General features: G+C 45.8%; 1 protein-coding gene across 11 annotated transcripts in view; it reads right to left on the reverse strand.

Annotated features, from left to right (window-relative positions):
- TNFRSF19 (TNF receptor superfamily member 19) overlaps positions 1–13,890 on the reverse strand; it is a 95,901-nt gene extending 82,011 nt beyond the window's left edge. For 8 of the 11 annotated variants that reach the window (XR_009496614.1, XR_001501507.3, XR_009496613.1 and 5 more), the window contains exon 1: positions 13,395–13,890. The gene's annotated coding sequence lies outside the window, so the exon portion shown is untranslated. 11 annotated transcript variants of the gene reach the window in all.
- Between the last annotated feature and the right edge of the window lie 223 nt (positions 13,891–14,113).

Genomic DNA, 14,113 nt, shown 5'->3' on the forward strand with positions numbered 1-14,113 from the left:
GCCATCTCCAACAACAGCAAGCAGGTGTCAAGAGAACCAGGCAAGCAAAAACGAAGAGCCCAGAGCTGGCAAACACTTATCAGCGGCAGAGAAAGTGACTGCTTATCAGATCAAGCTTCTCAGCCTGTTCATTTGAATGAACGGTAACTAACATGGAGGCCACCTAACTGCCAGCCCCTGGAGAGGGTAAATCCACAGGTGCGGAAATGAAAGGCATCCTCCTCTCCTTGCTGATCCAGATCCCGAAGACCTGGGCTGGTGCATGTGTCACTGGGCAGAGCTCAGGGTTTCCGGGAGTGGCTGGGAGCAGCAGCCCCAGGCTTCCCCCGTCTGAGCCGGGCAGACCCACTGGATCTGAACCACGGGGCTGCTCCAACCTGCAGATCCCTCCGGCTGCCCCTGCTTCTGCCCCCGGGCTCTCCTGCACTCGGGGCCTCACCTACCACGCCTTCCCTGGATCTGCCACACTGGGTCTCCCTAAACCTAGTGTGGCGCCCTCCCTTGGGCTCCTAAAGCACCCTGGGTGCCCTGCCAACCCACAGGGTGACCGTCCGGTTCTTCTCTCTCTCTGTTGCCCTTGAATTGCATCTTGTCAGGACGCATCGCTTCTTTCAGTCACTATAGCACTTAATTTTAAAGATCAGTTTTCATATTAAAAATGAAGACTTTCCCTGAAAACTGAAAGCCTGGCATCCACAAGTCCCATGTCAAGGCGACCCAAGCTCCAGCTGAGCAGCTGCCATCCCATCCACTGAGGAATTCAGGCCTTGGGGGCTATGGTCCCCACCTCCCCTGTCGTCACAACCTTCCTGCATCACCAGCCAAGCAGTTAAGAGTTCATCACCAGTTGGGGTTGGAGTATTTGGTGATCAGAACTGTGATTTTGCTCTAGAACTGTAACACATCCAAAATATGTGCGCAATACATGTTGAAGCAATGAAGAAATTCATTAACTAGAAACAGTAAAATGTTAGGGTTGTCATAAGGAGTAAAATAATATAAGGGGAAATGTGTGCGACCGACCACACCTTGAGCTTGAAACGTAAGTGATGGTGGGAGAGCACGGTTCAGGTGAGGAGGGTGTTTCTGAGTATAGAGCTATAATAATAACAAACATCCCCAAGGAGGAAGAGCTCGTGTGACCTTTCCAAATTTTAACAATTCAGTAACATCTTCAAGAATGGTCCTTATTTTTGATCTTATAAATGACCAAAATATATGAATCTTAAAATGGTTCAAATAATCTAAATAATTTTTTCCGAGAAAAAGTTGCTTAATTTTCTTTTTCCCCTCATATTTCAAAGCCATTTGATTTATTATCTGACACGCAGAGCATGCAACAGGAAAACATTTTCATCTAGTAAAACTATTCATACACTAGGTCATGAAGCCACAACCAACTCATACATTTTTCCAATATGCAATAAGCTGAGATATTTTTTTAAGAAATTAACATTAAACTGGCAGGCTTACAATTTATAAAATCAGCACTGAAATGACGCCAATGCTACATGTACGGCCTCTTATATTTTAATGGTGGAACACAATCATAAATGGCTGAGGATAATCTCAGTTCCATATGCAAAGAGAATAAAAAATTAATTAGAAATCTAGGGTGCTGCTATTTCCACACACGGCAACAACCTCTAGCTGCTGGCTCTTCTGTATCTTCACCTTCAGTTTCACTCTATCCTGAAAATTGTTCTTCTTACACAGTAGAATTTGCAGCCCCTTTTGCGGCCTAGAAAACTCAGGAAAGTATGCGGTAATAAAAATATACATATTGTTGTTGGCTGGGAAGTGGGAATGATTTCCCTTTTCAAGACAAGAAATATTTTCTACTAAAAACTCTACAAGCTTTAAAATGTTCTGTTGCCAAATACAATACCTTCAATTCCTTCAAAGTTCAAAACCATTAGGGGCCACTCACTATCAGGCTCCTACAATTTTTTTTAACAGAAGCTGATTCACTTTCAATTTTTACTTTCATGCATTGGAGAAGGAAATGGCAACCCACTCCAGTGTTCTTGCCTGGAGAATCCCAGGGACAGGGGAGCCTGGTGGGCTGCCATCTATGGGGTCGCACAGAGTTGGACACGACTGAAGCGACTTAGCAGCAGCAGCAGCAGCAAACTAGGATAGGTTTTTTGAAAATAATTCTTTTTATTTCTCTGAGTTTTAAACGCTGTCATTTTTGCCTTAGGAAGCCACAGTGTTCTCAAAATGTTTAATCAACTAGCATACTGTAACTGGGTACTCTTCCCCAACTTTACTAACGTTTTTCAGTCCTAAAAGACAAATAGGACAATTGTAGCATCAGGGTCTAAGGGACCCCAAACATCCATACAGTCTATTCTAAGAGAATTGTGCATAACAATGTCTACAACACAGCTGTTTAAATTTTTACTTTAGAAGTCTGGACAGATTCCCAAACCCCTCTTGTAGCATGTGCAGAGTTCTCCGTTATAAATGGCCTCCATTCTTTTAGAACTTTCTCATCTTAGAACCATCTGAGCAGACAGAGGGGAAGAGTTGGCTGAATAACATTTAATCTTCAGGTAGACAAGCTCCTCTGGTATATAATTGCTGAGGTTGCCTGTCCTCCTTTTAAAACCAGCTCTCAAAACTCCAATTTAAAAGGCACATATTCTGTGATGTGTGGACTACGTGATAACCCAATACTGTTTAAACATCTTACTTCTAAATGTAAACAGTTGAGACAGATAAAATACGATGAATGAACTCACTGCTCAGCCAGTAAATCATGAAAGGAAATTGCGTTCGTACTGCTTGACTGTTCTTTTTCTTCAGCCAGAAGGTCATTTTAGAAAGGTTATGAACATTTAAGAATCAGCTGCCATGAGACAAACACCTCTCACTGTTAAGCTGTTCCTGCTCTCTTATCACATGAGCAGCTGTCTCTTTATTCAGGGCATATATTTATTCAACCTGTTGTCGACAGACAGAGCATGCTGGCCTTTTCCAAATCTTTAAATGCTTGACTTTAAATACTGATTTATCAGATTTAAGAGGACTTGGCTATTTTCCTTAAAGATCCTTCAGTCTTTGTTTGTGCTTTGTTAATTTTTGAATGGCTCATCCGGTTGCAGAGGACTGGGTTAAGCTTGGGTTTGGATGTTTAAATGGATGAAAAAGGAGAACCAAAGTCTCTTCAGGAGTGTTAGCAGAACTCCACATTCAGATGTCAAATGTCCCCAAATACCCTGGATTCACATATTAGAGCTACAACTAGTAAATTAAATTAACATACTAAGCACAGCATGTAATTATTACATGTATGTACAAATACATTCTATGTAAGTTAAACATCATCTGAGGTTAAAAAACAAATTTTCTGTTCTTTTAAAAAGCCTCTTAAATGTTAGCAATGTTCTTTATTCAAGTCATCTGGGTAGGAAAGGCACTTTACAATTTCAAGTGCATAAAAAAGTCTCCCTATGTGCTTACCTTCAAATTCAAAATTCAGTCTGGACTCAGAGCCTAAAGACACTCCCATCAAAGAAACAAATAAATTCCATGAATGTCCCAGAAAACGCTAATACAACATCCTAGAGTCAGCACTTAGTATGGAAAAAATTCCAAAGTACTTAAAGACACCTGGCCTCCATAACAAAGTAGACCTCATGAGACACTTACAAGGGTTAAAAAGAAACAAACACAGAGCTCACGATAAAGCACCATGTATTCATGCCAAGGGAATATTTTCAAAGTGAAACTGCATTTCTGTGTTTTGTATTACTGCCAGGACTTGATAAATATTATGTGAAGAAAAACTCTTTTCAAGTACTGACATCTCTGTGAATGATAACTGTCAAAAACTGTTTTCCAGGGTAGGACTCTATTCTCACCCCCTCTAGTTATGTATCTTTAAATTAGATGATAAAGTGCTTGAAATAAGACATGTTTTTAAACTACATGAAAGAAGCATGGCAAAGACGTCTAAGGTGAAGCTGTACAACAGAAAACAGAAAGAGTAAACCCTGAACTAATGCAATATAATCTTCTCCTTTGCATATAGGTATCTGATTATGAAATAACAACACATCAAAATAAATTCTTCTGTTTGCCTAAGTCATGTTTAACAGTAACTGTTTCCTGTTTATATAAAGAAATTTTCTTCTATTGTAAACAGTAAAGGAAAACTGTCACTGAAGTAAAAACCACCCATTCATAGTTTGAGTTAAACTATTTCAATTAAAGAAATACCAAACAATGGCTACTGGTCTTGTTTGTCTGCAAACTGAGTCCTTTTTTAAATGAAAAAAACAAACAAGGACATGCATTTCCTACAATGGTAACTGTAGGTGTGACGCATAGCTCTCTACCAACGAAACAGATCGCTGCAGCTGGGTGCTTGCAAACTTCCTTCTCAAGAGGGAATGATCTACATCTCTATGCCATTGAATGGCAGGAGACCCCTGACCAAGGCTGCGAGAGCGGCCCCGTGCATCACCGTGCCGGCACCTCCTCCCTCCCGGGCTCTCACACCGCCTGCCCGCCTGCAGACCGCTTCCCGCCGGGAGGGCTGCAGCGCCCGGTCCAGGCCGTGCGAGCACACACTTGCACGCACACACACCTTCGCCTGCGCGCAGCATTCTGTTGACTAGATCCCTGCACAGAGGGTCAGCGCGCTCGGTCCGGTCGCCCACGCGGGCCGGGGGGCGTTCCCCCAGCTCCTGCATCTCCTTGCCCCCCGCCGTCAGCCCTCCCAGGGGGTCGCCTCCGCCGGCCCTGTCCTCCCGACCCCTGCCCTGCGCACGGGCAGCCCAGGGTGGCACCCCCTGTCTCCACCCGCGGCCGCCTCCTCTCAGCGCGCGTTTCGCGGGGATCCGCCGGGGCGAGGGCTGGGACAGCCGCGTGGCGTGGCCGGGTGGGCTGCGGGCACCTACCTTCCCCGGTGCCTGGAGGCTACCCCGCAGGTCCCGACAGCGATCGGAGGCTCAGGGGCGCGCGGCACGCGGCGCGGAGCTGGGCCGGGGTCGGCTCCTCACTAGCGCGCCCTGCACTGCCCCGCGCCGCGGCCCCGCGCTCCCCGGTAGCCCGGCAACCGCCACCGCCTCCCGGCCCCGCCCACCCGGGGCCCCGCCCACCAGGATTCCCGCCCACGTCCCCTCCGGCCCGCAGGCTCCCGGCGGCGCCACCGCTTGCCCTGCCCACGTCTGAGCCCCGCCCACCCCATGGCCCGCCTACATCGTGGCCACACCCACCCCTCGGCCCCGCCCACAGCAGAGGCACCTCACACCCCCTGGGCTCCAGGCTGTCCCCACCGGCCCCGGGCACCTTAGGCCGCAGCTGAGCCGCCTGTGGCCCCCGGGGCTGCGGGAGCTGTTGACTGCATCCCGCAGGCGGGCCTGGGCAGGGCGGAGAGTGCTCATCCGGACCGCCAAGAGCGGGGCTGTGTCACTGCCTGCGGCTAGAGTGGCACCCTCGTGTCCACCTGGACGGGCTTCCAGGCTTCGTGCCTCTGCGCTGCTCATCACCTACCCTGCGCCCGCCTCTGGGCCAGGAAAGGCGCGGGAAGCCACGTGACACGAGTGCAGTGGGTCCAGATCACCAGGACCTGGCCCACCGGGCTCCTCCCCACTCACAGAGGCTTTTCCCGGAGGGTCCAAGGGACACTGGCTTCCAGAGGGCCCGGTGCACCCATAGGTCCAGCGCGGTCTGGTCCAAGCTCCCGGGGATCCAGGCCTCCACACGCATCTCGTGAACGGATGGTGTCCAAACTTCACTTTGCACACTTAAGAAGCGGAGCTAAGGATGCCTACTCCGCACCTTCGGTGGACGAAGTAAAAGGACCAAGTACAGAAAAAGTTTTTCCGCAGTAGAATGCTATAGAAATGTAAGCAATTATCGTCATCTGGCCAGTGAGTAAGTGGACAAACTTCTCTCCAGCCCAAGATGCCACGCAGGCATTGCGTTGGTGCAGAGGAGCACACTGCTCCCTTCGTTGGCTTTATTCCCTGGCAAAACTTCACGTTCCTTTGAATGGAACCAAATCCTATGTTTCCTTTCTGTACCCCAAGGCCCATAGTAGCCTTCAATAAGTGTTTGTAGATTGAGTACGTTGCTACAGTTAGTTACCCATACGCATGACCCCACACTGAAAATGCCCAGTGCAGTACTAGGCAGTTGTGAAAAATACTTTAAAAATATCCTTCCAAGTGTCAACCTCAAGGTTTTCATGGCCGGAATAGAAACTGCAATAATAACTTACTTTTAATAATTTACAAATGATATACCCTATCCTATTTGAGGACTTTCTGGGTGGCCCTATTGGTAAAGAACCTGACTGCCAGTGCAGGAGTCATAAGCAATGCCGGTTCGATCCCTGGGTCAGGAAAATTCTCTGGAAAAGGGAATGACAACCCACTCCAGTATTCTTGCCTAGAGAATCCCATGGATGGAGAATTCTCCAGGGCTACAGTCCATGGGGTCACAAAGAGCTGGACATGACTGAAGCGGCTTAGCATGCACGCACACATTATACCTGAAACTCAAGGTGAGCCTGAATTTCCCAAACCTACCTGTCAGCTGTGATCTGGGACCACAATACTCCCTGAACTTCACTCACAAGCTCCCTCTTAGATGGTAGTCACCTGTTTGTCTAACTGGACCCCACCTCCCCGAGGGCACCTCTTATTTTCTTGGTAGCCCAGAGCTTAGCACACAGGGGATCCTCCATCTACCATCCTTAAGCTGACTTATTGCTGCTTCTTTGTAAGGTCTCACACATTCACCCTTTTCCCTCTTTCTCTCTTAACCCCATCACCTCAATCACAGTGCAGGCCCTCCGCACCTTTCGCCTGAATGCCCTGCCTTTTCAAACCTCCTTCCCCACTACCCTGTCCAGCCCATCTGTCTTCCTCCTGCCTTACATCGTGGTCACTGACCAATGAAAAGACTTACAAGGATTCTTCACTGTGAAGAATGGCTTCTCCATCCTTTAAATTAGCAGTCAGGGATTTCCAGGTCTGGGCTCCACCCACACCTTCAGCCTTATCTTTCCTCCCTCTAGACCGACCACTTCATATTCCGGCCAAACTGGTCTGCGTGCCTTGCCTCCAGTGTGCCCTGAACTTGCCCTTCCTCTGCTCCCCAAGCTTCCGCTTCATGCTCACCTCTTTCCCTCACCTGACTCCTTCGCACGCCAGAAGCCACAGCTCTCACGAGTCTCCCTAAGGTCTGAGGCCTTCTTAAGACAAGGACAGCACTTGCCACATTCTCCCTCCTGCCCTGTTTCTGTGAGTTCGCTTTCTTCCTCAAGGAGTTAAAAGGAGTTCTGCTTTCAAGAAGTGGCATATTTTGCTCAAACGTACACCTTTGATAGTATCGAACGTTCACATGAATGTTCAGTGTTTTCTGAGAGGAATTTAATCTGCCAGACCAGGAACTCCTTTGTTTTCTTCTGGCCTCACTTTCTGCTTGAGACAGTAGCACATTACTTCGTTCAGTCATTTTGCACTATCTCACATGTGCGTGGCTGAGTTTCCCCTGAGCCCACTAACTCTCCATGGACAGGTCTGATGGACACACCCGGCCGCTGGCATTTCACATTCTGGCCTTGGATGCTAAATCGCCACTCACTAGCTGTATGCCCTTGGAAAAGTTACTTGACCTTCCCAAACTTATGCTTCTTCAACTGCGAAAGGCGTTGTTCCATTGGTCGTTGTTCAGTAAGATAAGGGATGCAAAGAGCTCAGCCCAGTGTCTGGCACACCATCAGTGCTCACTAAATGGCAGCCTTTTGTCAGGCACACAGTGCCAAGCATCAGAGATCTGTGATAACCCAAATGGTGCTTGACATGAGGAGCACTGAATGGCTGCACTGTGACTATTGAGTGCATTTTTACTCTTTTTGTTTTAACTTTTTGGCATCTGGGGCCTTAGTTCATCGACCAGGGATGGAACCCACACCCGCTCAGTGGAAGTGTGGAATCTTAACCACTGGACTGCCAGGGAAATCCCACATGCATGTGTTCTCAGTCACTCAGTGTGACTCTTTGGGACCCTGTGGACCCAGTAGCCCGCCAGGATCCTCTCCTCATGGGATTCTCCAGGCAAGAATACTGGAGTGGGTAGCCAATCCCTTCTCCAGGGAATCTTCCCAATCCGGGGATTGAAACTGTCTCCAGCATTGGCAGAAGGATTCTTTACTGCTGAGCCATCTGGGAAACCCAGGGAAGTTCCACACTGGTTGTTATTAATGAACTGAAATTTTACTGACAAAGCTAAATTCTTTTTTTTTTTTTTTTGGCTACTGGGGATTTAGGGATCTTAGTTCCCTGGGACCAGTGATCAAACCCTGGTCCATGGCAGTGAAAGTCCAGAGACTTAACCACTAGACCACTAAGCAATTCCCTGAAAGAGCCAAATTCTTACGAGGATTTTGGTAGAGGTGTAGTTTTAAAGATAACGTTAAGAGTTGGCTTTCTGAAGCTAGTTTTAGCAATAGCTAGGCTGATTTGAAGTGTATTTGTTTAGAATATGTTCCTAAAAAAGTTGAACCAATGAAGTTAACAAACCTCTTGGGAAAATAGTTTCCGTGATAAGCTAGCTCACTGAAATAAAAGTTAATGAAAAATTGCTTGACTTTCAAGTAATTTTCAGCATAAAACACTATTTCATGGGGGAAAGGAGCAGAATGCAAGTCACATAAGAATCGTGAATTCTGTCTGTTCCTTCACAGTGCCTGGTGCATAGTAGGTACTCATTAAAAATTTGTTGAATGAATGAATAAATAGGGGTAAAAATCTCAAAGAGTTACAAAGTTTGCCAAATATAGTTAGGAAAATAAAGGGGAATATAACAAAGACCCAAATATTTAAGTAATTCCCAGCACCCATTGCTGACCATTGATGTCAGACCATCTGTGTAGGGCGGGGGCCTGACAGGGAACAACTTGTCCAAGGTCACACACCAAGTTAATAACAAAGCAGGATCCAAAATCCAGGCTTCCTGACTCCTAATATAATCATCACCATACCAAGAATGCATAAATTAATATATGTGGCTTAGGGCTTCCCTGGTGGCTCAGATGGTAAAGAATCTGCCTGCAATGCAGGAGAGCCAGGTTTGATTCCTGGGTCGGGAAGATCCTCTGGAGAAGGGAATGACAACCCACTCCAGTGTTCTTGCCTGGGAAATCCCAAGGACAGAGGAGCCTGGTGGGCTATAGTCCATAGGGTCACAAGGAGTTGGACATGATTGAGTGACTAACACAGGCCAAGGAGGGTATTTATTCAGTTGATATAATGTCAAACTCATGACATCTATAGTACAAAATTGCTATAAGTTGCAGCAGGTGCACTGATCCTGGTGAGTTTATGACACCACGTTGGTCAAAATCTTCTTCTGTGTTTACTGAGAGAAGAAACAGGCCATGATGCTCCTTTTCTGCTTCCCAAGAAACACAGGGGACTGACTCCTCTGTACATGGTGGGATGAAGAAGCAGGCTTACTGGGCAGCAGCCCCCAAGGCTAGGCTGTAGGGCTGTCTAAGTCCTGGGCGCCACTGACAGGATGGAGAAAGCTATGCTTCTCAGAATGCTTCTCAGAGAGGGAGCAAGTTGTGTTGGAAGAATTGGTCTGATCAAGTCGCTCAGAACCCCCATGTTATCTCCCTCTGCCCCCTCATCAAAGGGCAGAGTTAAGTCACAATGGGTGATGCTGAAGTACTTTGCAAGCAAGGATGGGAGAGATGGTCAGGCTGGAGTGGTGATTTCAGCCAGTGAGTGGACCTGAGGGAGCATGGCCACCAGGGAGCCTCCTCACGCCCCCTTTCGTAGCCCATTCCTCTAAGTAGTGCTGACAACATGTAAAGAATCACTCCTTAATGGTGCACTGGTTTCTGAAAGTTTCCAGGGTGTCCTGGACTGGCCCTGCTATCACAGAGAGTCTGACCAACCACACCAATGAAGGATGCATGAGTGTGGTCCAGTCCTGAAGCAGAGAAAGAATGACTTAGATCCTGAGGTCCTTTATAGTTGAAGATTCTAGGCCAATGATGGAAAAATTGATCAAAAAATTCTAATAACTCTCATAAAATATACCAAACAAAATTTTTTTAAAAGCCCATTCCCCTCCTAAAATTTTGGCTGTAATGTGTGCTAAACAGTCAAGTTCAGCTCCATGCAATTCTTATAACAGAATTAACTGCCCAGCCCTAAAACAAAAGAACCTGAATTGAAATCAGACTCCAGTGGTGCACTTAATTAGTTCTGTGAGCTTGTACTTGATATTTAATCCCTCTGAGACTCACTTTTCTCATCTGTATAATTGCAGCGACAAAATTAATTGCTGGAAATGAGATGGTATCCTAAAAATACTGTCAGAGTGCCTGACACACAAGAACTCCATAGATATGAGTGAATTAATAACTAGTGCATTAATAAATGCTAGTGAATGTTACTAAGTAATAATCTGTAAAGCTTTATATGAAATCTTTATGAGGGTGATAACACATGAGAGATAGCTATTTGGCCTTGAGATCAGTGTATATGTGAAAAATTTATAGTCAATAAATAAATTTATTCACAAGAGATATATTCTTTTTTTTTCCAAGAAAAAAATCCCAGAAGGAGTAAGTGAAACTTGCTAAAGAATTCTTAATATAATCAAATGTAATATGAAATATATATCATGTACAAGCCCATGTTGAATCTGTAAACTGAAATCTCACAAAATCCCACTGGGACTCTCCAGGAAGGAATAACAACCTTTAGTTAACTATTACGTCAAACTTTTCACTTTCACTGACATCCTTCAAGAAAGTATCAATTCCTTGGAAACACAAAAAGAATGTGCATATAATGTCAAAATATGTGCATAATATATATGCCCACCTGTATCTACACATACACAAGTATATATAATTCCACATTGCATAGATATATTACATTTTTGTGAAAATTACTTTAAATGTTCTGGTAAATTGCGTGTGGCAGTAATTGTGTTCAGACTGCTTAGAAACACAGAAGCAACAGCAACTGGGAAATCAGAGGACTGGTCCAGTTGACTGACACATATCTCATGGAAACAAAAACTACACAGCAGAAGGAAGTGGTTATCTTGATCTTCAAACTAACCCTGTTCTCCAGTCAGCAGTGCATTTGTTTTAGCAGGTGTTGGAAAATATCCACGGTGAACTGGGAAGGACACAGGACCAAGACTTGGAAAACTGGCCACGTAACTTAATTAAGAAAGTCAAGTGACTTTTCCATAGTCCTAGCTTCCTCATCAGTACAATAGCTATAAAAATTCCACCCTGCTTGTTTCAGGAGGACGATCTGGTCCACTCCCTCATTCCCCACATGAGAACACTGGGGAGTGAAGTGAATCCCTTAAGGTCACATAGCTGCTCAGTGAGAGAATCAGGACTAGAAATAAGTCTTTTGAAGTCTTAGAGTTTCTGCAGTAACAAAGCTGCCATTGAAGCATCAGATAGGAAAGGGCTTTGAAGAATGTAATGTAAGGGTTTTCTTCAGTGGAAAGAAATCTTACCGATTTAAATCACAATCAAAATCAACATAAAGCAATCAGTTCAGAGATGACTTTTAAGACTGTACCTGTACATTTAGCAATAGGCAGCCTTCTTTTAAAACCAAATACAATCTGCTTCTTTTCTCAACCAAGACACAAGATGTAAACAATTCCCTGAATTAATTCAGACCCTGAAGTGGATTTTCAATGACTTGACTTGCCCAAGCAAGCTCTCTGCAAAGCCTAAATTAATCAGATAATTGCCAATTCTCCCTTTTGTTTTCTGTTGAAAAAGTGCGTGTTTGTTAGAATGAGCCTAGTAGCAGAATAATAGTCATTAAAAAAAATTGTAAGTCCCAAATCTGAACTAAATGACTGAGTTCTTAAGCGCACTATTTCTTTAGGCATCTTCTCTTTAGTCATTATTTTAAAAGTTTAATTTTCTTTATCCTAATTATTGTTTTATTCTAACTATTGTGAACATTATTGCTGCAATGTGATGTAAGGAGGACTTTATCAGCAAACAAATGAAAAAAAAAAATCAACCTAAGCTGATCATTCAGGATTTTGTGAACATGCTTTGTCACATTGTCAGTAAAACAAAAATTTAAATGCCTGTCTTGGCATGACTAAAAACAGGAGTTAAATCTTTTAAATTCTTACTGGTACATCTTAAAAATAAAGTCAGTTTGGTATGGTTTTAAATAATCTCCACTTAACAGCTATCAGTTTTAAAATTAAGTAAACAATGCTAATTATGCTCCTTCAAATATCAAGAGGAAAATTTAGAAAGTAATTTAATTAATTGGCTCTGAAAAATTAATTACACATGAAATGAGGCTCATTAGGCCCTTCCGGTCTCAACAGAATTTCTGACTAAAAAATAACTGATCTCATCACTTATACTTGCTTTGTGGTTCGGCTGGCATTAAATAGACTGCCGTGATGATACCTACTCTACCCAAGTAAAACTAAGACCAAAACATTGAAATGAGCGAATATGAACACGGTGCTCTTACATTTCCACTGTGCACGCGTGATCATTGAATTGACAAGTTAACTTGTAAATTCAGCACAGCCATATACTTTGGTTTTGCCATACTGAGTGTAAACTAAAGGTAAAATGGGACTAAAAACTGTGTAACATCGTAACTGTTGATCACCCAGTTTTCATAAACAGTTGGCAAATTTTAACTCACAACAGCTGTCACTGCATTAAAAGTACATGTCAGTTTAAGAATATTAACCTCCAGGATGTGTCTGCACTTGAGGCTCGTGCAAAGGTTCCAGAAGATCACCAGAGGATTTCTTTTTAAACCAAACTCAGCACAACCTAACCCTCCCTGTCTGACAGTTCTTAAGTTTTACCCAGAAAAGGGCTTTAATCGTACTTGAATGGCTCTCCAGTGCTTCCTTGGAGGGGACATACTGCATAAGGAAATGTATTTCTTAGGCCAGTGTCTTGGAGGTGAGAGAATAAATAAAGAAACAGTATTACCAGAGATGCAGTGCTCTTTTCTATGAGAAAACAGGAAAGCATTGGCATCCATGGAGTCCCTCCGCCTGTATACTGAGTACAGCAACTTGTAAATAGTTAGAGCGGTTACAGCCTGCAGACCTCGGGCTCTGCAGCGGCGGGGGAGACGGCTCAAGTTAGCTCCCTCCCCTTCGGTCCTGTTGGAACAACTCATTTCCAAGTAAAATGTGCGCGGCAGATTGCAAACCCTTTGTACAAACTACCAAACCGACCCCGGAGTATCGGATTTCCTTTCATCCACACACACACAGAGTACTCAAGGACAGAAATGCTCGTGGCCCCCTAGACTAAAACCCTCTTTTCTGAGAACACGCAGGAAAAGTGCACCGAAAGCCACAACAAACAGAAATCGCTGTACCTTCAACGTGCTGAACTCTTTCCAAGGACTCACCACCCTTTTCGGCAACTGAGTTTCTCCTTGGCAGCCCTTCTGCGCCCAACGCTTGTACCTTCCCAAAAATGTATGTCGGCACAAGCCCAGACGAAACCTCCAACCCGGGAAAAGAAAATGAAGCCTGCAGATCAAAGGCAGACGAGCAGGGAGATGAAATGCCCGTAATCTGATCGGTGATCAGTTGCCGCACATCAAAGGCAGGCCAAGTGGCTGTGTGCGTGTGTATGTGTGTGTGTGTGTGTGTGTGTGTGTGAGAGAGAGAGAGAGAGAGAGAGCGCGCGCGCGCGCGCGCAGGGCTCTAGGAACGCTCCTTTCAAGCAGGTAGCCGCCCCCGCGCCTCCCCGCCCTCGGATTCTTTTGTTTGACCCGGATCCCGTCGTTCTCCTCTTCCCTGGCACCCAGGAAGCCCCCTGCGGTGCCCCCCAGCCCGGGCTGAGAGTCTGGGCCCGCGGCGCTCGGGCCCCCGCGCTGCGCCCGGGCTGCGCGCTGGGAGCCTCGCCTGGTGCCAGCCGGCCGCGCCGGGGCCCTTTCATCTCTCGGAGCCGCGGGTCCCATGACCTCACCGCCTCCTGGCAGGACGGCCGCCCGCGGGGAGCGCGCCCGGGGGCAGGGCAGCCGCCTCCGATCGCGCCGCGCGCCCGCCGCCCCAGCGGCAACTCCTGGAAGCTGCTGCGGGGCCACTC

Source organism: Bos taurus, chromosome 12, assembly GCF_002263795.3.
Source record: "Bos taurus isolate L1 Dominette 01449 registration number 42190680 breed Hereford chromosome 12, ARS-UCD2.0, whole genome shotgun sequence".
Lineage (NCBI taxonomy): Eukaryota > Metazoa > Chordata > Mammalia > Artiodactyla > Bovidae > Bos > Bos taurus.